We start from the raw sequence: 25,891 nt of genomic DNA on the forward strand, positions 1-25,891 counted from the left end.
AGGCATTGCAGTTGTTGAGCTGTGCACTTCTCCTGCTTCATAAAAGCTGAGCTGTTGCCTTGAGCAAAAAGGAAGGTACAATTGGCTGACATTTTTGAGATTTTTTATCTTTAAAAGCTTCATAGGTGTGTTTGCAATTCCTCTTTCCTCACCACCTCTTTTTTGCAATGAGCTATGATGAGAAAGTATTACTACAAGGAACAGAAGCACTTCTGGGTGTCGAAGGAAGGGTTAAGAGAGCTGGAGTCTGAGAGGGAAGGTGTAAGGGAGTTGGAAGCAGAGAAGTGTGTAGAAGAGACAACAGAATTCTCCAGTAGAAGAAAAAACTCATCATTTTTGCCAGTAGCGACTGACATGTTTTGTGCCATGTTTGGGAAGAGAGGCACATCGCAGGCAGCAGATAGGATGTGCTCCTCCCCAGCAGTGCTGCTGTGACCAAGCAGTTAAAATAAAAAAAAAACAAACTTCCTTCTTCAACCGTTCAGCTGCCTCTGAACCCTGTTACAAACCCTGTGCACAGCAGTCTTGTTGAAATCTTGCTCTGACACAAGTTTCTACTCTGACTTAAGTCCTCCAAAACTCCTCAAGTCTGCTGAATTTTATTTGAAAAGTTCCTTAACTTTGAGCCACTTCCTATGCAAACAAGGTTTCCCAAAAAATGTTTGAAACTTCCCATGAAACACATCCTTCTAAAAGTATTCTGGTCATGGTCCCTTGCCTTTGGTGGAAAAAGGCAGTGTCTGTATGAAAAATAGCACTCTGACTTGGAACATGTTTGAGGGAACCCACATGCTGGTGTTAATTGGCACAACCCCACTGAACTGGCTCAGTAACTTATAGGAAAATGCCATCTAGACCTTGGTTTCTCAACATTGTTACTAGAATCAAAGATTTATGGCAGTGCTCCAAGGATGTTAGAGAGCTTGTCTTGTCTGCCCACATTTTCTGCAGGGGACAAGAAACCTGAAGGTCATATTCTCCTCCTGGAAATTCACTGCCTGTATTTCTACAGCTGTGTAGCACAAAAACATCTGCACACATATGTATGTGTCAAATGGGGAATGGCTATTGGAAAAAATCTGAATTTGCAAATATTACCTTCAGTTCACTGTAACTTTAACATATAGTGTCACCCCACTCTTTAATCTACTTAGTGTGATTAGCTTTGAATTTATGTCCAGTCTTGGCGAATCAATGCCTGGTCCATCTAATCCTACCCTTAGGTTGGCCATTGCTGCTACATTGATAGAATTATGGCTGTGGTTTTTTCCAGTCTTCTATTGACAAATTCTGGGTATTCATGGTGTGACTCAAATTTAGATCACAACCATTGCTCCTGAGGAACAGACAGAAATGTTTCTGAATTACATCATTTTATGAGCACTTACAGAGACAGAACTTCATGATTTAGAGGTCATCTTTTGTTGTCTCCAACACTGACATAAACAGTTCTGAAATAATTATATGACTGGTTTTCTAGTTAAGACAGAATAAAGCTATAACTGTGTTTTAGATAAATATGATATTGTTTTATCCTGTACAAACAAGCTGCATAGTAAGCAGTGTTTTATTCAGAGTAAGTAGTCATTATAACTCAGAGCAGGAAAAAAGGTAGAATGTGGAAAAGTTCACTATGCTACAAGTGTGTTAGTATATTTACAGAGCTATTGCATTTAATAAGAAAAACAGTTTGTATCCCTGCTGGAGGGAATATGTATGTGTTCTAAATTGTGGTCAGAATGTGTAAGTGAATTGTTTTTTCCAAGGACAAGCAATTCTATGGTCAGTCAGAAAATTAGCAAAAAATGTTCATATTTTAAAATTTAATTATTTTTTTCAATTTGCTTGATCATCAGAGGCATTGTTTGTATTATTTTATTATTTGTCCTGATAAAAAAAATTTAGGAAAGAAATCCTTCTTCAAAAACCCAATTATTTATGGAAGGCAAAACTGTTTATGTTGGGGTATGTTTATAAGCTTATATTTTCTTTCCATGAAAAATAAAACCATCTGAATATTAATTAAAATAGCTTGATCATTAAGGTCCTCTAATCATTACCACAGACACTGGCTGTGGTTCAGGAAAGTCTTTAAATACATGCTGGTTTATATTTTTCTGTCTCAGGGACTTTCCTAGGTTCTAGTGTGCATAAGCATTCTTCCCAATTTCAGGTCCTCTCCTTGAATTGGGGTTGCCAAACCCTCATCTCCCTCCACGTGCAGACAAACCCAGGATTTGTAATGCAGATTGTTACAGCACACAATCCTTGAGTTCTGATTCTGCGACTCTTGACTCGTGGAATATAAGACTGAGATATTTTCTTATTATGCAAAGTTGCACGTTTAACTCGCTGTTGTTTTAACCCCCCTGGAAGCTTGAGACTGAAGTCTGTTTCCTTGCTGCTGCAGAAGCTTTGCTTTTCTATTGTGTGTGTGTCCCGGGTTGTTATTGTAGGGTTGTGATCTCGGGCTGTTTGGCTAGCTGTGTTTCTTTTTTCGTTTTAGTTCAGTGAAGCATTTGATCTGGAACAAAGTAAGCTACATGTGAACTGAATTTTTAAAAAAGCACAGATTTGGCACCTGGTATGACTATATCCATAATTTCTGGAATGCTTTTTTGTCTTGCTATATCCATAACTTCTGAATAAGTTTCTGGATAATAGAGACATATTCCCAACAGAATCAATTTGCTGGATGGTGGGATTGCTCCAGAAGTAGCAGCCTGATATATGTCTTTGTAGAGGTATGAAAAAAAGAGAAAAAGTAAAAAACAAAGTGAAAAGTAAAAGCACAAAGTGAAATTCTTGCGAGTGGATGCTGCGAGAGTAATCCTTGTGAGTGGAATCGCTTCATAAATGCAGAGGGAATAAAAAGGATGCGTCAGTGCTCCCTGCAGGCAGCAGCCTGCGAAATACCTGCAGAACAGGGTACCAAATCCCCGGCCCTGGGGATGGCTTGTCCCGGCCGCTCCCCGGGGGCGCGGGGCGCGATTTGGGGAGGTCTCGGCTGACCCCTGCTGGCTGCCGGGCCGCTCCCGCTCCCGCTCCCGCCTTGCCCCGCATCCCTGCGGCCGCTCGCGGCGCCCGCTCCCGCTTCCCGCTCCGTCGTCTTCAGCGGGTTTGGATCTCAGGCTACCCTTGCACGAAAGGCGACTTAGAATCCTTCTGCAGTTTTTTTCTTTTCCTGATAGGATCTTTGCTAGTTTAGTTTTGTTGTTTTTTTAGTACTTAAAGAAAAGGTTTCTATATACACAAAGAAAAAAATATTTAATATTGAAAGAAACTCATGTCTCCAAACTGTCACAGAAAAGCTAGCAATGGAACTACATGTCCACTCTTAAGAATCCCTATTGCATGATATATATCTCCACCTTCTTTCAGGTTTTCTTGGAAAAAAATAGCGCAGAAATGCATATCTATTGCCTTTCAGTACGCCTAATCTTTTTGACTTTTCATACCCAAAGCTTTTCAGATTTTCAACAAGTATTGGGTTTGGCTTTTTTATAAGAACACAAAAGAAACTTTGTCAGTGTGAATTCTTCAAAAGAAACTGATTTTTGAGAAGTCAAAATCAATGCAAGTTCATTGAATCAGACAGGTACTTGGCACCTGGAAAAGGAGAAGGCAGAGCAACAGTTAAAGCAATGAAGAACAAATGAAAACAGAAGACAGGAAATGTAGAAGAAAGTAAGATTAGTAATGCACCTTAATACCCATATTTTTTCTATGGATTTATTCTGTGCAATCTTAAAGAAAGGATCTTATTCTGTTTTTTGGAGGGGCTGAGGTTTTCTTCTAAGTCAGGAATGAATAGGTGTTTATATATAGAGTTGATATTACACAAATACTTCCAGACCCAGTCCTGATTTGGTACACAGGACCTAAGCACATCTTTTGTGCATATAACACTTGGTTTCAGTCTCACAAACACTAGCTTCAGTGGATTTGCCTTATGACTTACATGATATGTGTATAAATGAAAGAAGAATTAGGTCTTTTGTTTGGGTTTGATTTTAATAGAGAAAATCTGCAGAACTAACTAAACCCAGTGGAATGGCAGACTTGCATTTGTGTCCTGCAAAAAGCATCTCCCCATTCTTTTTTTTTTTTTCTTTTTAATTTCCATTCAGTGTTGCCAAGATACATACAATATGTGTAAGGAAACCTTCCTCATCTGAATTAGCAGCACCAATTTTTTATGTCACAGTTTCCTATTTTTGAAGGAACTTGCTGAAAAGGAAATCCCACAGTCCTGTCACATGTATAAAGATAAGTAACATTCCTACTGGATTTGTTATCAAAGAGATCAGTGCAGTTGTATTTCCACATTCTCATTTCTTCTTTCAATGTATTCCAAGCTCTTTTCCTTTTTTTTTTTCCATCTGAAAGTGTTGTATATTTTTCATGAGACCTTTCTGACCAATTCCCACTAAATCAGAAGGGTGAAGTGAATATATCTGGCTATGTTACAACCTTTTCCTAGTGGGCCCTTTGCAAAATGTTTGCAGCCTTTGAAAGGACTCTGTACTTGTACCCATGGAGATGAAAAATTGTTCAGGAGAAGCAGCCAAAGCACAAAGTAGAGGTTAGAGGGTTTGATAGAGTTTGTTTTGTGTTTTCAGTCATTCTTCATGTCCTCTTAACACTTCTCTTTATACCAAGTGCTTCTGCAGTAATGAACTTGACCAGTCATGTCCCCTGAATGTAACCCAGAATTTGGCCCAAAACTAAATTACTGAATTAGAAAGCTTATTTTTTGGCAATTTTGCCCTTATTTGTTTTTTTCATTTTTTGCTTAAGAGATGGAGGAAGGCTCTCTGTCTCTGCAAATTATGGAGTTTCATTGCCTTCTTGAGGAATAATTCTTATTGAATAAGGAGGAAACTGAGACCCTTTGGGTTCACCTCTGCAGGTGCTTCAGCTGCTGGGTTCCAGCTTTGTCCCTGTAAAGTGGATAGGCTGTTATGTCAGGCATCACTTATGGAATTTCATACTCACACTGCAGATATGTGAAGGATATCTCCGGGCACTAAAAATCCCAGTTTTATGGCATCTGCCCATCCTATTAATTTTGAATAATTATGACCTTTGGTTTCTATTGCTATGCATTGATTTTGCTTTATAAGTCAAGCTGAATTCCATGAGTCATGCCTTGCATTAGGCTGCAGCCTGGGTGACATGGCTGTGAGCACCAGCCCATTTCATACCTGATGTAGACAAGGCTCTTTGCCTCAAGCAAGTCCAAAGCTGTATTAACAGGATAGTTGAGGAGTGGATGATTTGGCCGCACATAAGATGACCTCCAGATCCTTGCTGGATTTTATCAGAAGTCTGATGCAGCTGTGGAGTGATGGACAGAACCAAAGATTACACAGATTTTTGTTCTAACCAAGTCTTCAAATAAAATCTTCAAATAGCTCAACTAATTTCTTGTTTGCTCTTGTAAGCAGCAAAGTGTCTTAAATCTTTAAAACAATTCCAATTCAGCCATTATTAGGTGAGGATCTATGTAGAAGAGTATGAGGAAATTCAGCTTTGGCTGACCAAAGTGTTTACTTTCTGGCCTTAAAAAGTGTGAGAATTTGTGTGCTCCCTAATGGTGTGTTGATGAACAAAGTTAATAGAATTTTTAATATAAGATGCAACCAGTGGATTCAAATCTACCACTGCTTTTAAATATGAAATAGATACCTACCTCATAAAGCCAGAAAGCTTTCTGTTGGTAGCCATGATAATTTACAGGTTTTAAATTAGCCACAATGGAACTGCCTAGTTCCCTGATGCAACAGAAATATATTGAGACTTACCATGAAAAAATTATTAAAGTCCTGCAATATAGAGAGTATAAAGTTCAAACAAGAATGGAGAGTGCAAATTTATATCTGTATTTCTGTGAAATTTCATAAAATGGGATTTTACACTGTGTAATACAACCTACTGCTTCAACCAAAATAAGGAACGTAGTTTGATATTTTCATTAAATGCAAAGTATTTGTAGATACTGGTGGCAATTAGGTGTTGCAAATGTAGTAATCAGTTGGAAACTGAGCATATAAAATGGTATTTTAATAAAAAATACAGTCACCTTGGTACCTGAATCTACCCTTATTGTATTGCATGGCAGACACTCTTTGCATTCAACTGCAGTCACAGGTTAACAAGAAGGGAAATTTCAAGGCAACGAATTAGCTACAGGAAAGTTCTCCCATTATTGAATGAATGCAATAAAGACACACAAAAATTTACAAGGAAAAATTTAATAAAATATTGACTATAAAGGCTACAACATTCTATGTCTGCTCCACAGCTTATATCCAAAACTGAGAGTGTCCAAAAGTCCATGCAAATTGGACTTAATTTACTTTGCTTCTATTTCCTTCTTCAGGAATATGAAGTGAGCACAATAATTTTCCTTTATTTTATCTATAAATGGTTTCTTATATAGGAGCTTATTAAAAAGGAGGCAAGGTTAGGCTGTCCAGGATGTTAGAGTGATTATGTCTTGGCAGCTTAAGAAGAGATTGAGTCCAAGGCTCCAAGGCCCTGGACTGTTTGCTAGAGCCTTGCCAACACTGTGGATTCCCCTGATCAGACTAAGAAATGTATGGACAGTGACAAGTGGATTCTTTCCCAGCTCTATTTTTGTCATTGCTGCCAACTGACAGCTTTTGATATGGTATTAATCTTTGGCTGTGTAGAGGGCAATTGGAATTGCCATGTCAAACTCTGCCATGGATACCCAAGTTTCTCTGTTAAATTTCTCAATTTAAAAAAAGTTACTTTCACTGCAAATATTTCTATTGTGAAAAAGGAGAGGGGAAAAAGCGTTGCTAGGGAGGCTATGCCTTTTGTCTTTTTTCCCAGGAAAAGTTCACAGGTGTAGGAGACACAAATGGCTGCTCTCCAAATGGCTTTTAAGAACATAAAGGTCCAATCCACAGACATAAGAATTCAGCTGATTTCATGTCACATCTCTTGGACCCTTAATAAATTTATCCAGATGTTGTTTACTAATTGGTAGGATATTGGTTTTTCCACTGTATTGCATGGCTGTTTATGGAACTGGACTGAAAATGGTTGTGAAGAACCAAGTTTGCTAGCTCCTATCTGTGCACAGAAATACTCTTCAGTGTGCAGCTATGGTGGAGTCTCCTCAGGCTCTCCTAGCAGGGAGTACATCAGCACACTACACACCCCTTGAGCATCTGAAAGAATACATGTAAATAGCTAAAGATCCATCCAAGTTGTCCCAGAGAGGTCTGGACAATGTTCTTGCTGAAGGTTTACCCTGGGTTGCAGTTTTTCCCATGATCACAGTTTTCTGGAGAACTGGCCTATCAGGGCACCTGCACCTAGTTGATACCATCACAGGAAGAAACTTGCCACCTGGAGATGGATAATGTGTTAGGGATAGTGGTAAGCCTTTTTCTGCCATGGGCCCAGATTTCAATGTCTTCTTCCAAAAAAACCCAAAAACCTTGATTTTTTCAAAAAAATCTTGGAAGTCAAAGGAAAGCTCTGGCCCAAGGGAGGTGCTCTGTAATGAAGCATTTCACACAGTTTTACTTCTGCAATAGTTTATAGATGAATGGAGGAACATCAGGGGCCAAGCATACTATGTGTAGTATAGTCCAACTGCTTCTCAACCTTATCTGCCATTTCCCTGCATCCTTGTTATCTTACTACCCATGGTGGTCCTCAGTGAGTTCGCCTGTATCCTCAGCCAGTAGACAAAGTGACTTTTAGTTACTTTAAAACCTGTGGTGTTGGTGTGCCAGCATTGTCAGTGACTCCAGGCGGTGATTGAACACAGAAGTATTTTTCCCTACATTTATGAAACATAAAGATATTTGTTTTGATTCCATCACTGTCACCTCATTAGGCACCAGGAAAGTTAGGTTATACATTGAATCAGTTTTGCACTTGGTTTTATTTACTTTTCATAAATTAACATGGTAATTCACTGTAATAAAATTCTTCGTTTACACAAAGATATCAAAAGGCATCGTCCATTATTCTCCTTAATGTTACAGCTTTAGAATGTGCCGTGAAAAGCTCTGTTTATATTGCAGCTGGATGGAGCACTTACCACAGAGAGTCACATCCCAGACATGCTCTGCTGCTCTGCAGCACAGAAATGCTAAATCATGAAGGACAGAAAAAAGGATCTCACATAACTGTCACCACCCCAAAAAAATCACCTTCTCCATTACAATATGTCTCATCTCACTGAATTAATTATCCTTGACTCTGCCTATTTCCATTTGCATTCCTGTTTCTTGGCCTAGTAGGTAGCATTGAGGTGCACTCCTAAAGGCATGAGAAGGCTGAGTTGTGTTACCTGCAGTGGCCACAAAGGCTGTTTAAAGTCATTAGAGCAAAAGCCATCTGCAGAGAGGCAGAATTTGGACAAACTGTGCACTTTTACCATTGCAAACAACTGATCTTCTACCATGAAAGGCACAAAATTCTCTTCAGTCCCTCTGTGCTTTAACAGATTTTGAATTCAGGGTGCCCTTTCCTACTGCCCCAAAGTGGTTTTGCTCTCTGGAGAGAAAATGGTTTGCACTGCCTCTAATTTCTGATGCTGCTTGGTGTTTGCAAACATGTTATTTCTTTCTGCTATGTAGCTTTGCTTTGGGGTTTAAGGCTATAGAAGAAAATATTGTTCACTTCTCACATGTGGAAGTGAGTTACTGAGAGCAAAACAAAGCCTAGCTTAAGCTTCTGTTTCTTCTTTTCTCTCTCTTTCCTCTTTAAGGACTGTTTATGTTTGCATGACCTGCAGGGGAACTGGAAGTGCACTAGATGATGATCTAGCAAAGCACAAAAGCTCCACAAGTATGTGTGCTTTATTTTTGCCTCCTCTGAACTTTTTTTGGGAAGAAAAATAAGCAGGCAGAAAAAGGAAAGGATCTGACGGGTTAAAAATTCACTATTGTGGTTTACATCAGATAAAATTCTGGCCTATATTTGCACCAGTTTCAGCTGATGTCACTGAATGGACAACACAAGGCAAATGGGATCCAGTCACACTTTGCCACAGCACACAACAAAAGCGCCCACAAGAAGAGATTTTCTTCTGTACTTTCAACTTTGATACTTTAAAAAACAAGAGGCATATTTTAAAAGATCATTTTTATGGAAAAAAATTCCAGAAGTTTTATGAGCATGCATGGAACATATACATTGGAAAATCTTGCATGTTTAATTTTTGGAATTAAAGAATAAAAATTATGGCACTTAGATATAGGCTAATAATTAAGCCTTTCATGTAAAACATACAAAAATCTTGTATCTTTGATGGATGACATGATGACAAAGAGTAATTTTTAGTAATTTCTGTATTATCATGCATTCAAGATAAGGGGCAATAAATTAGCTGTATTCTGGAAATCCACAGCTTAGAGAAATGCTTATCACAGTTTCCAGCATGTGGTTTGTGGTGCACAGGATGCAGGTTTGTTACTTGCCGGTGCTCTTCTTCCAACACACAGGATTGTGTAATGCAGCACCAAGGATGTAATGCAGGATGGATCCAACTCCCATGGTAGACAGAAGTAGGCACAGCAGATGTGCTGGGCTGACCCAGGTCCTGCAGAGGAGGTGTCACTGCAGCCCCTGCAGCTGTGGTGCAGGCAAGCATTGAGCTGCAATGGGGAGGGTAATTGCCACAAACTCATCCGAGATCTTCAGCCAAGTGAGGAAAAACATGGAGCAAGAAGTATTGGGATATTAGGGAGTAACAGTACCCAGGGAAAGCTCTCAGCACAGCAAAGTGTTTATTGGTTTGGCAACATCTCCATGTGGAAGGAGTCTTCCTACTCCATAGGTCGTGCCCCCAGGCTGCCCAGAAGCACATTAGCAGGGGGCTGGGGCCATCCTTCTCCATATAGATGGTCCCTTGCCTCTCTCCCACTTCCTGAGAGACATCTCTTGCCATGAAGGCTTCTCATTGGACTTGATCCCAAATACACACAGTTTATGGAAAGGTTTCTACTAAGGTCAACTGCTTTGGTTTGAGCCAGTGAACAGAGGCACTCTTGAATTTTGGGAGTTCAGAGTGGGTTACTGAGGCTCCATCACATGTTGAGAGAGGCGAAGAGGATGGGGACTGGCATGAAGGGCCAGAGTGGCTTGAACTTCTTCTCTACCTTCCCCCTCCTGCATTTTAGGGATTTTTATGGAAAACACATTTGTAATGTATTCAATTGCATCTATGCAGTGGAGAATTAGATTGGCATAAAGGTAAACAACTGGCAAATTATTCATAACTCAAAATCTGCCCAATGTCTCTTTGTTCCAAAACTTTAGAAATTAGAGACTGCTCACCAGATGTTATAAAAGAAATTACTAATTTAACTGCTAAACTGCTAAAAGGCTCACTCTAGTAATATTTTCTTGCAGAAAATGTCTGTGTCTTGTTAAATGTTTATTGAATACTGTAATTATATTACATTTGCTGTTAAACGATATTGACATTTTTGAATGAAAAGGGGTTTTTTTTGTGTGTGTGGTTTTTTTTTAAATCCAAGCAGGATCTATAACGTGAACATCTGGTTGCAACCTAATGTGTGGCATTGAAACTAAAAAAACCCTCCCCACCCTCAAAGAAAAAAGCCTTCTGCCAAAGTTTTTCTCTGTGTATTATTTTTTCAAAGTAGCTCCGGCTTTTGTAGCACCAGCTATGATTAAGTACCAGGACTTTCTCACTATCAGCAAATGTTTAAAGGCAAGTAACCAGCAAAGCTTCAGCAAGCTGATGGCTGGTGGAATAAGGATATATTTAGCAATGAAACAGCTGTTTCTTGAGCAATAACCCAGCTGCTTGGCTTTGAAAATACCTGTTAGAGTTATTAATCATATTAAAAAGTAGAAAAAAAATGCCCTGACTCTGGAAGGCATGAAACAGACATTTTAAATGCCTTTTTTTTTTCCTTAATAAAAAAGGTGGCTTTGTCACTATAGTGAGTGTAAAGGGGAAAAAAAGGGGGAGTACGGTTTGGAACATTTTAGAAGTACACAGGTATTACAATAGATGCACTTAATATTCCTGCCAGCCACCAATCAAGTTTCCTATCATTATTTAATGGCCTATGCTCTTGTAAAACTCTTGCAAAATGGTTTGCAGCACAGTAATTTCCCTATTCGTTCCCTCCCCTAACTCTTTCTGTTGAATTACTGGGGAGGATTCAGATGTGATGTTGCCTAACTGCACCACTCTGCGTACATTTAATTTTTCCCATTTCCTATTGGGTAATGGAGGACAGGAATTTGGCTCCCTTAAGCTTTCGGACCTATCCATAACTCAAAGAATGTGATTTCTACTGAAAGCTAAGAGTAAGGAATATGTATAAAATTCTACCATCTAACTGGAATGTTAGGGACAGACTTTCTTTCATAGGGTTTCCCTGTCATGCAGCAAATTTAATCAAGAGAACCAATGGCAGTGTGCTGGACACAAACAGATGTGTGAGACAACTCAAGTATTTAAATTGCAACTGTTGCTATTCATAAAGGAGTTGCTGGCTGGGAACATCTTCAAAAGCAAAAGTTTTCTTGTATATAGCTAGGACCCAATCCTGGCTGCTGTATATGCATAAAAAGTAATTCCGGTGGCTCCTTTGTTATTCCAGGTGGTTCTACACTGCACAGCTGGAACCTCTGCAAGAAAGACCTATGTATGTACAAAGCACATGGTCTTTGGACAATGCATTAATTCACTAAAAAGTGGACAGATACATTTCTTTTGGCTAGGTTTTTTGATTTTCTGACTTAGGGTATTTGATTTTTCTTCTGCTTTACATCTTTTTAAAGAAGAAGTAAATAGAATAAAACTCATATATGTTAAAGATCATAGACCTGAGCTGCTTTTTTCATTAAAAAAAAAAAAAAAAAAAAAAACAAAAAAAAAAAACGAAAAATTACATGTTTTCTTTACAGGAGTCTGAACTGGAGAAGCTATACATTTTATTTATATCATCACTTTTTATAAAATCAGCCATATGAACAGAAATGTATCTGTCAATGATGCAAATAGCTCAGATTTCCATCAAAGAACTAACTCACTCATTGAAGTCTACGTGGACTATCATAGCTAAAATCTGCTCCCATTTATCGTGGTTTACATTTTTTGTATTAAGAGTAATCTGCTTGCTGTACAGCAGAATGACTTGAGGGTCTGGCACCATTCCCTCCCAGACTCATGTGATACAGGATGAATGTGCGCACTTTTTGCCCTGGGGCTGGACATTCCCTTGCCTCACTGGATATAACCTTACCTTTCTCCTTGCAATCCTGTGATTTCACCAGACTTGAGAAAGTTTTGGGAAGGAGGCAAGTAATTAGGAGATCACATCACGACCCCTTTTTTGGCCACCCCCAGTATTAACCTGCTAATGCCACCACGACATCCAGAAAATAAATCACCTCAGCAGCTAAGCATATGATAAAAATGTGTTTGGACTCAGTTATTATGCCAAGGTATCATGTCCACATACACACAAACAGCTCACAGACCGACAAGCTACCACTAAGAGAATTTTATATGTAAGTGGAATAATTCCTAGCTTGCAAAAGGTTTTTTTGTTTTCAGATTCTCTATTTCTCCTAGAACAGCACCATGGCCTAGCTTGCACATGTATTTTCACTGCAAGAGTGTTTTTTTTTCAAATCAAATTGAGGACAAAACTTACATTGCAGGCAACAAAATGCTCACATTATTTCAGGTGTGTGAATGGATGGAGTTTAAGCCTGGTCCTCATCAAAATCAGGATGCCAGAGTTGTGGTTTATTCTGTAGCGATTTACATACACTGGCATTACAATACATCCCTGAAGGCTAATAGAAATGACCCAGGGAAAAGGATTCCGTAGAAAAGCAGCAGCCGGTGAGCACTGAAGCCTGTCTCCATCACTCACTGTGCTGCTCCACACCCCCTTTCAGGGCTGTCTGGTTTCACCTCAGGCTGGGGGCCCCTGTGGCAGAGGGCTGAATGGGGCGGATGAGCTTTTCCAGTGGTTACTGGGTGCCCTGGTAGCCTCAGTCTCCAGAAGTCTCTGGCTTCTGGAAAGGTCCTCAACCTCAGAAATAGCAAAATTTTTCTCAAGGTACCACCAATAGCAACAGGCCTGATATGTTGGCTGTTTGTCCATATCTTTTCTCTGTCTTAGAGGAACATGAAATGCTGGGTATAATTTAACACTGCATATCATTATTAAACATTATAAAAATTACACCAAAAAATCACATTTATATTTTAATAAATTATAATTATATTCATAAATACACACACACTATAGATGTATGTATATATTTTACAGAAAGATAATTTTATCTACCTAAAAAGATTTAAAGGAAAAAAAAGCTAATTGCCTAAGTATAATCCTTGAGAAAAAAGAATCATTGTTTATTGTTTCTGAGCATTTTCAACACTCTGAAGCAAAAGTAATGTCCTTTTTTTTTTTTTTTTTTAATTTTGTGGAGATGATGATATGATGTTAATTTTTAAAAAGCTCTCAAGAACATTTTGACCAGCCTAATCATTGCTGAACAGCTACCCTATGAGCCAAAGGAGAATTAAGACACTTTGCAAGATCTAAAAAAAATCTGACTAACAGTGTGCCAGAGTTCCCAATGGAGCCCTTCTCAAGTGCTGTTAACTCTTTCTCATTCATTGTATGGGAAACCACAGGTGTATATTGTCATTTTGATTGCTCCTCATGAGATGGGTCCCAGAACCAGAGAGGAGTGTCTGTGCTCATCTCCCATCCTGAAGCTGAATACTCTGCAATTATCTCTCCACATGCCAGTCTATCAAGATACAAACACTAAAAAATATTAAAAACTAATGACATAATCAGTATTTTTTTATCATCTGCAAAATGCCATCTTTTCTGATGGTAGGCATTCCAGAAAATTAACATTATATAAACACATGAGAATTTTTTGACATTATTAGTTTCTCTGTAGTTTTAGCCCTTTTTGTCCACACATTTCCAGGCTGATCACAGTTGGTATGTAATTTTGCAGAACTGTAGTATTTGTGCATTGATTTCTAATGCACAACATTTGCCATTACTTTCTTTTTCAGTCATTGTTGGCTCACTGAGAGCACTGCTTCTACTGCCTGCTGGATTAGTGTCCTTGTGAAATGTTTGTGATCACATCTCTGTTAATTACACTAGAATGGGAACAGAATAGTCTCCAAACAGTATTTCTTTTTAAGACTTATGTACCATATATTAAATCTCTACTTCTTCATCCAAATTCTAACCTTTTATTAGTGTTCCTATTTATTTATTGACTTTTACAGAGCAAGGCAATGAAGTTAGCTTTCAGGACACAAAGCTTTGTTTTATATACAGTTACTAAGTGTAGCTGAATCCAAGGCAAAATATACTAGAAAGTAGAAGACACTAGCTGTTAGGAGCTTTTTTGCTTGGATAGTTTTTATTCAGATATATGTTTCTTTTCATGCAACATTCAAACATGCTTACTTGAGCAATGCCATCTGCAGGATTTATAAAAAGGATTTATAAAAAGTGATTCTGTTCTTCCAGGTCTCCTTTTTTCAAAGAATTAATCCAACCTGAATGTGTGCATCGGCCAGCAAGATGCCTCTCTGCCTCCTAACTTCCCACTGCAGGTATAAAAATACTGTCAAAAGCAGCTTGTCACACATGAGACTCAGAAAACAGTCCTGTTCCTTACAGTCTCTGGGGACATCAATCCCCAAACTCATCACAGTCAGGGTGCTCCTCTTGAACAGTGCAGATGATAGACAGGTTGCATGCTTCTTTCTCCCAGTAAGCCTGAACAAGGCCATTGACTGTCACCTTGTACTTCATCTCCACAGTTTAGCTAGATGCAATTGAGGATGTTTTATTCCTTTTACCAGAAGAGTGATGGCATGTTCTAAATCTTGTCTATTTTTTCAACTGTTTTAGTTTAATAAAAGACAATACCTCTCTGTACACATCTGGCCTTGGTTTTACCCTTAGACCATCATTGCAACAACACTACTTAAAAAAAGCAACGCATCTAAAAATAATGTCCTTTTTAAAAAGAAATAGTCTTATCAAGTATAAGTGAAATGTCAACATTTCCATAATCTATGAGTACCATGAGCAAAAGCAGGATGTAGAAATGCTGGTGGTCTGCTCCCTAATTGATTTAAAAGGCAATAAAGATAGATTGTTTCTTTTAAGGCTCTGCACTTTCTTTTCCTAACTCATAATCCCTGTTCTGCTCTACTCAGTGCTAATCTCTCCCACTGATAGTTCCGCATGGATCTCACTCCTTGAAAAGGTCCTTATAAGGCTTTGTATCTCCAAAACAGCTTTCTCTTAGTGCCTACTTGTCCTTGGAGGCATCTTTTTGTCATGTCATGCAAAGCAGAAAATTAAAGTAAATTCCTCTTTCTCAGCCATTATGTCTGTAAGCTAGAAGGATCAAAGCATGGATAATATATCATTAACTGTAGGAACATTGTAGCGTCAGAAAGAGCAAATGATGAACAATCCTGGAAGTCAATGGAAGGACCACTGGGAGCCCAAAGAGGGCTAAGCTGTTTATCCATTTTCAGTTGTTTTGTATATGCTGTAATTGAAGTACTGACAGATTATCTAAGGATAGAATTAAAATAAACCTGTGTTCCCTGATTTAGGAACTTCAGGAGCAAACACTAAATCTGACCTAACATTGGCCCTGCCTCTGAAGGTTTAAATCATTCTGTGACTCTAAGTATCACCTTTTTACACCAAAATGTCTTTTGCTGGTGAGTTATAAAAATTTCTACCATGAGGGGAAACCACATCACAAGGATTTGTTTTGTATAGAAGTCTATAGGACAGAGACCTGTGCACTAGCTTGATCAAATCTTGTTTTGCTATTTTATTGTGTATGCCCTGTATTGTAGAGTGATTTTTTACATCTTGCAACTTTGCCAATTTCTTTCTGGAGCTCTGTTCTCTTTTATTTTGTTCTTTTTACTTCATGTTTCACCTCTTTTCTCATGTTTCTTTTACTTCATGTTGCATGTGGATATACAAAATGAGCACAACTAACAATTACTAACATTATTTACACATAGAGAGCTATCCATCAGTTATGTTCCCTCTTTATAAAAACACAACTGTAGTCTTTAGGAAGTTAATGCTAAACTTAATTTCTTTCTTTAAAGGCTTGGAAGGACACATTGGGAGCTTGTAAAGACAACCTTAAGTCAGTATAAACCTGATGTGAATATTTCATGAAGAGCTATCAGCCCTCAAACCATTATGCTTACTGCTTGTTCTCTAGTATTACAAAGCTATGTTGACTAAAATACATGGAAAGCTATGAAAGTGCCTCTCACCTGATATTGTGATATCTTCAGGCTCTTACATAGAAGAGTGATCTCATGGTTACATCATGGGGCAGGGAGACCTTTCTTCATTGCCTGCCCTCACACAAATTTTCTGCGGGGCTTCAAACAAGTCATCAGAGCAGGTGGAGCAGAATGGACAATGCAGATTGTTGATCAGAGGTCAGCATTCACAAACCTGTAAGGATAAGAAATGAGTAAGGCAAAATTTTCTCTGCCTTGGGCACCTGCTCTCCTTGTCTTAAAGTAATGGGATGTACTTTGTTGTTTCTAAATATATACTTAAATATTTCATGGTTATATAACTATAGTAAATTAATGTTTTCTAGATTGCACTGGATAGGGGTCTTTCTATGAACTTCTATTGATAAGCACATAAACCTTTTTCTTGTCTTTCCTCTGCCTCTCCTTCTTTTCAGGTTATGCAGCAAGTTCTCCAGAATCAAACCAAATCAGTGTTTCGCCATTGATAAAATGAGCCGTATTGTTATCAGATACTTACATAATTATTCATTGCTGTTGTTCACATAAATATATACATGATTTTTTCTTGCAATGCTTTCATAAATCTCCAGATGAGTTTGATTCCTTCTGCTGAGAGATTTAATTGTTCGTATATGTTTTCCATGGGAATGATGAAAGCCAGCTAGAATTACTGCTGAGTGAACTAGAGCAATCCTGGATTATGATGAATGGAAGTAGTGAGTGATGTAAGCAAAACATTACTGAGTTTGAAGCACCTATAATTAGAGGTCATGATATTTCAATTGAAAGTTGCCATGTCAAACATGGGACAAATACAATGCTTGTCTTTTACTTCTGAAAGCTTTTGAGCAAGAAATTAGTTAATCACAAAATGGCATGTGGTTATTACAAAGCAAGCTTGCATAACTTCATCAGAACAGGTCTCATTTACATCAGGAACTAATTAAACAAGTGAGAGCTAAAACACTTGGAAATGGTCCTTTGGTTCTTGAGCTGATCCTGCATACACAAAGGGCTGAAATCACATTAAAAAATTTAGTCTTGTCACTAATGAAGAGCTAAGATTTTTTACTACAGCTTTTCATATCTGCCAGGCTCTGGGCTTAAATAAATTAGGAAACATTAATCTGGGTTCAGGTTGCTGCCTGGAAATTCCTTGTTTGACTCATTTAATTTGAATCAATAGCTCATTTTTTTATTTGTTTGCCCCACAGAAGATTTGGCTCACAGACTACAGGGTGGTTACGTCAGGACATGTCAGGAGGCAGCTGGAAAGCTTACCTCTAAGGATAGTATTTACAGAGATGATGACTGTACTTACAAGGATGTGACCCACATACAGGAAATGATGGAAATAAAGTAGCCCTCTTTTTCTAGTAAAACGCATTTCTAATGAAATCTAAGAGTTTCTGAGACATAACTCAAAACTGAGCGTGAGCAAGAGGAGATTGTAAAAGAACATCACTTCTGGACAAGAAACCAAGCAGGTCAAAATAATGGGCTTTAATTAGAGGAGACAGAAAGTGGACAGAATACTGGATTTTGAAGGCAAGACATCAGGGGTGCAGATCTTTGCCTCCTGTACAAAGCAGTGTGTATAATCAGACTCCTGGTGGTACACAGTGGACCTTAGGTTCACCTCAGTCCTCATTTCCTGAGGTTCTTTTGACACCATTGAAGTCTATTAAAGACAATCTTCTCTGGCAGTATTTCAAGAGAGAAGGGATATTATGAAATGCAGCAAGAGCAGAGAAAAATAAATTATCATCTGTAATGTCCTTTTAACATTGTGTATGTAGAGGGGGAGTGTGAGCATGTGCACACATGTAAGTAATCTGGATTTAAAGTGATTTTTAAATTAAATTCTGTCAGATGTGCAAAATTAACAGAAAAAAAATGTTTATATTCTGCATTGCCTGCATTCGGGTAAGCTTGACTGGTAATAACTGTGAGGAAAGAGAAGTAAGAGAAAAGCAATTCAGGGTGGTGCTGCTACCTTAGGAGAAAAAACAGGTAACTAGTTGTGGTGCTTCACACAGGCTTTGTTACATCTCTTTTCCTTTGCCTCTCTAAAGGGAAATAGATCAGGGCCAGCACACTGTATATATTAGCAGGTTAACATACTGGGCTATACTTGCACTTTATTGTAAATGTTTTTGGTACTTCTTCTAAGTCTGTGTTTACCTTGGGTATTTTCTTAGTTCACACATGTGAAATAACAGCTGGGCCTTGCCAAAATATAGCAGTCAAGTGCTGTACATGTAGTAGCTTTAAAACTAACACAGGTGTCCTAGATCCCTTACACAGAATAAACAGAAGCACACGATCAAGTGTGTCTAACTCCTCTCTTCTGGAAATGACGTGTCTTGAAATGCTTGATCTGACAGGCACAGCTTCTCAAGAAAGAAGTATCACAGAGGTGAAATGCTGTTGATTTCTACAACAAGTGCACTGTCTTTATTTTTTTCATATAAATGCATTTTTGTCATAACTTGGATCTATCTATTTCTACCCTTTTCTTTTTCAAAGGAAAGGCAAGTACATTTAATGAGCTGAGTTCACTCCTGGGTCACACCAGCGCAGAAGGACAAGACCTCCATTGCTGGAAAGACCACCCAGAGAGGAGGAAGCTGCACTTGCCCAGGAAGGAGGTAAGACAAGAAGGTCCCAGCAATTTTCTTCCAGGGCCCAAGGCATGAGCACCAGCAGCCTCACAAGCAGAATCCTTAGGGCCCTGGCCACGCAGAAGGGATCTGTTTCTTTTCAGTGTGGGCACACCTCACTTCCTTTGCACTGGAGAGGCTGTCTGTGAACCAAACAATACCATTGCATTGAGCTGCTCAGTGTTTATATGGCTTCTATTGTTTTTGTCTCCATACATTTACACTGCACTCCTCTTTCTATATGTAAAAGAGAAATAAAATAGCATAGAGTACAGCAATGGTAGCTAATATATACAGAAGAGGAACTTGTTATGGCCTTGTCCAGGAGTAGGCAACTACAATTGTGCAAATAATCAAGAATCCCACTGAAAATGTACAGTAGTGGAAATTCAGAACAAAATTCAGGGAGGATGACATACACAAGCATCATATTCCCATGGCAACACTTGTGCTGTCTTGTTGCCTGCATAAAGGACTGGAAGTAGATAAACAAGCTCAGGCACATACAAGAAAGAATAGCAGCAGGTTGCTTCTGTCAAAGAGGTACTGCTTTGCAAAGATGCCTTTAGAGTAGCATTCATGTACTATAAGTGAAGACATTCACTTGGCAAGTTCAGTCAAAAGGAAGTTGCATTTTCCATAGTAATTCCATTGACCTACACTTTCTCATGAAAGTATGTGATTCATACTGTCTGTAAGAATAGAAATTAAGTCATTGGAAAAGTACCATCGACCCTCTGGAATCAATGTACTCAGTTTAAAATTCTGTGAGACTGGACAGAGGCTTCCAATCCTACAAATACAACTAATTTTGATAAAGGCATCAGCATTATTAGTTCTAGCATACAAATTCCTATGGGTTGCTCGAATAAAAATAAAAGTTGAAAATTTATTTCTAATTACACTACAAAAATGTTTTTCATAAAGAGTTTTAAAAAATTGCCCTATTAAGGGTTATTTGTGTAAATTTCCAATGCTAAAGGACTTTTTTGTCACTGCAGGGCTAATCTAAACTAAACTTCTGATGTTGCCTGTAGTTGTGTCTGAAATATTGTCTGCTTTTTGCAGCTGGATCAGTTGATCTGATGAAAGATATTGCTTCTCCTTAGAGCTTACCTTGCTGTTTTTGTAGATATCATAAATCTTATAGAGTGTTTCATCCTGACCTTTCTGTAGAGGTAAAAGTGTCTTGGATTCAGATCTAGATTCCTGAATACTTTTCTTGTAGATAATGTGATACATTTAGTTTTCCACATTGTGCATGGCCAGCACAGGATTAGCACGGCATTAATTAATTGCAGGAGGATCAAGTAAGTGGATTAGAGCTGCTTCACAACCAAGAAAGTTGATGATCTTGAATGTAAACTCCCTCAACTGGGGACATGAGATGGAGAAAAGAAACTTTAATGAACTGCTTTGAGAAATGGGAAAAGCCAGACTGTGGCCTTGTTTCCCAGTATATTCCAGTTATCTCTTGGGATAACTCTATTTTAATCGAATGCCAATTTTATTTTTAATAAGATCCTTGAAATTTCTTTTAAGCCACCTAAAATGTCATGGCTTTTTCCTTCATCGATCAAAACATATTTTTTTTAACTGTGGGATATTTGTTCAGTAGAGCTCGCTGTTTTTCTTTCACTGATTTTCTTTTTAACATGCAGTTGTTGAAAACTTAATTTTGAATTTAGTCAGCTTTGTCCAAGATGCATTGCTATTCCAAGTAGAATTTGTGGTATGTTTTCCGCAGTCTGGTGTAAGGGATGTAAGGCATGATGGATGATGTTTGGAATGGAAAGATGAATGAATATGGCCATTACCAAAGCTTCTCTCTTGATCTGAAAAGAGAAATCCATTTCTTTGTTACTTTTTGATAAGAAATTTACAGCAACACAGTGTTGGAAAAAAGTTGCATCTGAAAAATAAATTTTTATTTAGACTTTGGGCTAAGATGAATTTTGTGGGTTTTGTCTTTTAAAAATCCTGTGAATATAAAAAACATTTTGGAAGTGTTGTTGAAAGGGAGTGTGTTCCTATTTTGACTTTATGATAATTTATTAATCTTTTTATGCAAAATTTATGTTTTTTTCCTGTCCTAATAGTAAATGGTTCTTTACCACATGGCAAAGAAGCAATAACAGCCTTACAGGTAGGCAAAACAGTCCTCAGAGGTCCTGGAGAAAAAAAAACACCATCTTTTCAAGTAGTTTGAAGGCTAAATAAGTCAAAACACTCTCATTCAACAGTACAATCCTGAAAATACAGTGAAAAATAGGATAGTAAACTAACAGCTTCACCATGAATTTCTAAGTGCAGGCAGAATTTGGCCTCTGTACCTGCAGGTTAAGTTGTTAGCCAATAAGATTACCTTGCTGGTAGCACAGAAATCTCCAAGGGAACAAGTTGTGCTTGAACTACCACACAAAGCCTGACAGGTCTCCCCCACACACCTCTCCACTCACATCCCTTTAAATTTCCTGGTATCCATTGCCTATGAGGGGTAGGAACACATAAACTCTGCATCCCACACAAGGGGTGTATCATGAAGACCTGGGAGCTTCACAGGGTGTGGCACTACTGGCTTGCTAGAGGAGTTTCTGACACTGTCACTTATTTTAGAAGGGTTCACTGTTGTTCTCCAAGAAACAGATCTCTAACCTTCATAGCTGTAGATAAAAACATTAAGTCTGAATTCACAACAGATTAAAAAAAAAAAAAAAAGGATAAAAGAAAGGAACTTTTTTAAGTTAAAGGATTTTTGGTTTACTTTCTTGCTTTCTCTCCAGCTATGAGTGAACACCAGGGCTGCTGCTCTGTGAACAAGAGGCAGCAGCTGGTGCCAGCAAAGAAAACTGGGGTGAGCTGGGCCTCTCTTTCTCTCCTCTTCCCTCTGTCTATGCACACCTGCAGGCAAGGTATGGGGCAAGAAGCCCTCTTCCAGCCCCCCACAGCTGAAGTGTGTCAGGGCAGAGAACTGGAGGAGGTCAGTGTGGAGCTGTGCATGCCAGCACCATGGGGACCACGGGAATGTGACTGTAAAATCTTGTGTCTATGTGTCCTCAGACAGACGAACATGCTGCTTCCCAGAAGTGCTTTTGTCCATGGTAAGCCCAATGCCCTCTTTCAGAAAAGGCTTTCAGACACATAGCCCCAAAAAGGAAAAAGGAAGTTTTGAAAGGTGGGATCTGAGGAGAGGAAGTGACTCATGGGCTCAAAGAGAGATGGCCAGGGAGTGACAGCCGGCTGAGGCAGCAGAAGAGATCCCCAACTGTGCCGAGTCGTGGGAATGGGGGTGAGGAAGGAGCCTAAGGCTGGGGAAGCCGAGTTTCAGAAACAGCTACAGTCCTACACTTGCCTCTTGGGCACGGGATTTTTAATGCATCCCACCACAGCCGGCTCTCAGGCTCACCAGCGTGCCTGGCTGCACTATGCCTGTACCTTAGAGGTGACTCCAGCTGCTGTCCCAGTCAGCAGAGCACTGTTGGGCCCTGCAAGGTGCCGACCACTGTGCCTGCAGCCCCTGCATGCCCACCCTGGGGTGGCCACCCTGCATTCCCCACCTGCAAGAGCACACCACAACCTGCTGTGGCATTCCAGCAGGTTGGATGCAGCCCTTCTGGGGATGGTCTGAGGCGAGGAAGGGTGTCTGCAATTTGCATAAAAAACATGAGATTTTTGCCCTGGTTTTCCATTTTGCAAATTGCTATCTTTTGTCACATTAAAGCAGTAAGAGCAAATGTAGGTTGAGTTTTATGGGGTTTCTTCAGAGGTGTGACACAAGAGTCATGTTTGGGGGTTTTGCACTGGTCCCTTGCAGAAAGCTTTGTCGGGTGGACTTAGTCTCCACTGATGCCCTTTTCTACCTAATGCAAGCATGAGCATTTTTCCTTCGTCCTCTTCTGCACCTTGTAATCTGTGTGCCCTCTGGTAGAGTAAGTTTTCTCTCCTAATGAGGAAGCTCAAGCAGTCAGGTCTTTGTGAACACTAAACAAGGAATTTCCTGGCTTTCAAACAATTTCCCCCCTTAATGATGATGTTCTAATAATATCCTCTTTTTTTTTAATTAACTGATCTCTACTTGATCCCTCATCTGCAGAGTACTCAAATAATAAACTGGCTGCAATTCTGTCCTGTGTCTCCTAAAGGAAGTGAACCAGAGATAACATGATGTTACCTTTTGTTCCTTTTATTTATTATTTATTTAAGCATCTTTAATGAGTTATCCTATGGACCAAGTAAGGTAGGATCATATAGAGTGCTCATTTTAGACCCTTTTTGAATTAGACCCTTTTTTTGTTGAGATCAGTAGTGTCACAGAAGTCACTGGTGTAGTCAAGATGTGCACTGCAGGAATATTACAAATCCAAGTTTTACTGGCTTTTGCTTTATGGCATTGACCAGTCTATTTGTAATATGCATGTAAACAGAACTGCATATTAGTCAAGCACTTCTTGAGTTGTTTAAAGCAACTTCTTCCCCAGAGCACTACAGAGCTAAAACTGGGAAAGAACTATTTCCTCCATTGGCGAGGTCACAGGAGTGAAACAAGTGGAAAGATTTGCTGTACTATATGAAAATTATGCTCCATAGCTACATCTGTAAAAGCTGTGGGCAATTATATTCATGTGCACCTCCAGAACCAGGGTTGAAGTTTGGTTTGAAAAATGTTGCAATTAAAACCTGTGACAATTCATCAAGGGAATGAAGTATACATTATCACAGAATCGCAGCATTGTTTGACTTGAAAAGGACCTTAAAGATTATCTAGTCTCAACACCGCTGCCATGGTCAGGGACACTTTCCATTAGACCAGGGTGCTCAAAGATGTTTTTCCTTCTATGCCAAAAATAAAAAGGAGTATGTTGTAGAGCCTTCCCTGAGAGCTAATAAAGGTAAAGAATCAGTTCTTGGCTACAGCGAATGGAGCTCATCTAATCTTCATTAATTTCACTTGGCTATTCAAAGAAACAGTGTTTTCATATGTCAGGTCCTGCTATCAGATCTTATTCTTTGTCCATCTTCCTCTTAGGCTTTTCTGCAAATTAAACTTTTATTTTTTTTCAATATCTATAAAACTAGGACGTGTATCCTGAAAATACTGACCTGGAAAAGGGAAACAAATTAAAAGCCATTTCCTGTATCATCATGGCAAACTTTCTGGGCTTTTCCTATGGTATACTTTTGTTTTAGTCAGATGCTTTTCAACCTTCTGGAAGAACCTTCATATAAGGTAATTGTAGCAAGAAATCACAACTTATGCTTGACATTTTTAGCTTTCTCTGCTAAGAGTGGACCAGTAAGTCTACTTGTACCATCCACATAGTCCCTTATTTATTTTGTTTTCTAGTCAAGCTAATGCTTAGCTGGATCAATCAGTGACCAGCTGATGAAAAGCCAAATCAGTAGCAAGCCATACAATATGTCAGTCTAGGTTTTGAAGTGCTTCTCTGTGATAGTCATGCAATCATGACACTGTGCTACTCACCCTCTTATCCAAAGAATCAGCTTTTCCCTAAGGATTACCTTAGCCATCAGCACTTACAGGGAAGTAAACAGTGGCAGTCATGAGAAGCAGCCCTGACTCCATCTCATAAATAACTTCATTTATGGTTTTTGCACCTGATAGTGTTAAACAGATGCAGCAGTGGAGCTCAAAAGTATATTCCTAAGTGATTATGTATTGTATGGTATATGGCCGCCTACATAATTTCATCCTCACCTCTAATGTGTGTCTCTTGGCATGCTCAGACTATTCTGGGTTGCATTCTTAATTGGGTTGCATTCTTAATTGTCAGGACTAAATTTAAAATATTCTTCTAAAATAGTTTTATGTGATTCATCCATCACTGTCCAGAACTTCTGCATCTATGTGGATCTTGGTGAATGACCAATTAGTGTATTCCTTTGAAATTCAAAGACAGCTTAATTCTTACTCCAATTTTTTCATTGCTGACTCCAACACTTATATTTATGAGAGGTTTTGGGCTCCCTCTGGTGGTCTTTGAAAACCAGAAAGATTAAACAGAATGTAAATCAAATAAACAATAGTTATGTTCATGAGAAGTTCTTATAATTTGCAGAAGAATGCTTGCCTAATTCCTCCTCTGTTTTTTACCACACTTCTTTTTGAGCTAGTTTTTTTATAGAGGTCTTTTGCTATGGTGATTTATCTTGAGAGAGGAGAAAGGCATAGTGATATATCTGATAGCAACAAAGTAGGTAAATTCAGCAAAAGGGCTGTGCTTTCATTAATGATTTCACAAACAAAACCTACAAAACCTGTCTGTTAGTTTTTCATCTATTTCTCCTACTAGATCTTCAGCTCCTGGACTGGATTTGAAATAAGTCCACAGCTATTTACTATGGAAAAATAAGGTAAAATTATTTCATTCTTGATGGCTATTGTGAAAATTAAGTTTACCATAAATGGAAAGTCAGACCCCACTCCCAAATTTTAATTTTCTCAATTTAGATTTTATGCTGGGAGACTTAAAGGAAAACAAAAATAATAAAACATCGACCTCAACAAGAGGTTTCTCTTTCTCCCCAGGCTCAAATACATGGGTATGCCTCTTGCTGAAGAAAAGAGAACTTGTATAGAAATGTTCCATGTAAATGCACAAAATTACAAACATACAGAACACACAAGGTGAAAACTGCTTCTGATCATTCTCTGCTTCTGCCAAAGTCAGTGCTGGTTTGAAAGCAGCCTGGCAGTGGGCTAGGATTTCAGTGCAGGTGTATGCAGGGGGCTGTGGCCCAAAATCTGCAGCTGAGATGCTCAGGTGCTGGTTGTGCATCTGCTGCACTAGTGCTGCAGGAGCATGTGGGCAGCCAGGTGACTGTCAGAGCACAGGAATGTCCCCCCACCTTTTATTAT

The 25,891-nt window shown here is 38.9% G+C and overlaps 1 long non-coding RNA gene across 2 annotated transcripts in view; it reads left to right on the forward strand.

Moving 5' to 3' along the window:
- LOC115493751 (uncharacterized) overlaps window positions 1–25,891 on the forward strand; it is a 47,185-nt gene that overhangs the window by 16,132 nt on the left and 5,162 nt on the right. For both annotated transcript variants that reach the window (XR_012053860.1, XR_012053859.1), the window contains exon 4: window positions 18,881–19,002. This is a non-coding gene — a long non-coding RNA (uncharacterized lncRNA). The remainder of the gene's footprint in view (window positions 1–18,880; window positions 19,003–25,891) is intronic.

This window comes from Taeniopygia guttata, chromosome 2, assembly GCF_048771995.1.
Source record: "Taeniopygia guttata chromosome 2, bTaeGut7.mat, whole genome shotgun sequence".
Taxonomy (NCBI): domain Eukaryota; kingdom Metazoa; phylum Chordata; class Aves; order Passeriformes; family Estrildidae; genus Taeniopygia; species Taeniopygia guttata.